The sequence below is a fragment of the Mandrillus leucophaeus genome, unplaced genomic scaffold (assembly GCF_000951045.1).
Source record: "Mandrillus leucophaeus isolate KB7577 unplaced genomic scaffold, Mleu.le_1.0 Scaffold49, whole genome shotgun sequence".
Taxonomy (NCBI): Eukaryota; Metazoa; Chordata; class Mammalia; order Primates; family Cercopithecidae; genus Mandrillus; species Mandrillus leucophaeus.
In genome coordinates this window covers 2765461-2766983 of record NW_012105253.1, presented here as the reverse complement: position 1 = coordinate 2766983, position 1523 = coordinate 2765461, and the positions used below count along the sequence as shown (strand labels likewise).

Below are 1523 nucleotides of genomic sequence, written 5' to 3'. Positions count from 1 at the left end.
TTTGCACAGCGTGGGTTCTGCAACACCTGGGCTCTTCTTTGTCTCCGTCTCCGTCTCCTTTTTCCTCTCCCTCTTCTTCTTTTTCTTTCTTTTTTTTTTTTTGAGATGGAGTCTCACTCTGTTGCCCAGGCTGGAGTACAGCGGTGAGATCTTGGCTCACTGCAAACTCCACCTCCTGGGTTCAAACAATTCTCATCCCTCACCCTTCTGAGTAGCTGGAACTACAGGTGCATCACCCCTGCACCTGGCTAAGTTTTGTATTTTTAGTAGAGGCGGGGTTTTGCCATGTTGGCCAGGTTGGTCTCGAACTCCTGACCTCAAGTGATCCACCCACCTCGGCCTTCCAAAGCACAGAGATTACAGGCATGAGCCACTGCGCCCAGCCCCTTCTGCTTCTTCTAAACACCTCCTTACCAGTACCGCAAGGCAGAGACCAAGATGGGGATCCTTAGCGATTGATCAGAGCACTGAGGCCTGATTCAAGACATGGAAGGTTCCAGGGCGGATCCTGGAATCAAACACTGCCCCTTGGCAAGATCTCTGGCTTTGTGACGGCTCCACAGCATTGACTGGAAGCAAAAGCCAGGGTAGCCCTGAAATCCTAAGGGAATTGTGCCAGCAGAGGAACTGGCATTTGGTTCACAAAGGTTGGGGTTTGCTAACCTCACAGGTAATCTCCAAGCCCTGTTGCACCAACGAGGAGCAGGCTGTGCCTCTGGCTCTGCAGACAAGACATGTCACCTTGCCCATCCTCAGGAGATCTTTCCCTCATTCCCACACCCTTTAAATCCTGCAGACTCTTCCTTCTCTAGAAAAATCGTTGGAGCAGCTGAGGGAAACATTCGACCATGAGAAATTATCTGCTGATTCAAACCACTTGATGTGCGTGGATCCAAGAACTCACCCAGCCAAGGCTCACTTCCTGGGCTATAATATCACTGACGACATTTCCCACAGTTAACTCTGGGATCTGAACAGCTCTTGGCCCAAGTCCTCGGATGAGCCCCGCTCTTTCTGCTTTGAGTGATCTATTTGTGTCCCCTACTTGGAGTTGCACATGGAGGCTGTGTATCAGCGTTGGGCTGGGGGTGGAAAGGCTTCTGTGTCTTCACCTGGCCTGGGAGGAGGATGATAGCAATGAGTTGAGGAAGAGTTACATCACCGGGAACCCGTGGCAAAGGCAGGACCCAGGAGTGGTCCTTAACTGCCGGGGAGACTTGTTCTAGCAAGAAGAGCCAGCATCCAGAGGGAAGCAGAGGTAGGCTTTATGGAGGCATGGGCTTGCACCCGTGCAGAGGCATTTCTTCAATAGACGGCAGCACCCACCGCTACTCCACAGAAAGGACAGTGTTCGCCTGAACCCCAGGAAGAAGGGCCTTGAAGCCTCCATGGCTCCGAGCAGAGCAGTAGGTCATATAGTGATACTCACATGGTCTTGGCAATGGGAATTTGATTGTTTTTTAAATTGTTTTATTATGAACTGACAAATTATATATATATATATAATTTTTTTTTTTTTTTTT

The 1523-nt window shown here is 49.9% G+C and overlaps 1 pseudogene; it reads left to right on the top strand.

Annotated features, from left to right (window-relative positions):
• Positions 1 to 961, top strand: part of LOC105550552 — a 19952-nt pseudogene extending 18991 nt beyond the window's left edge.
• The last annotated feature ends 562 nt before the right edge of the window (positions 962 to 1523 follow it).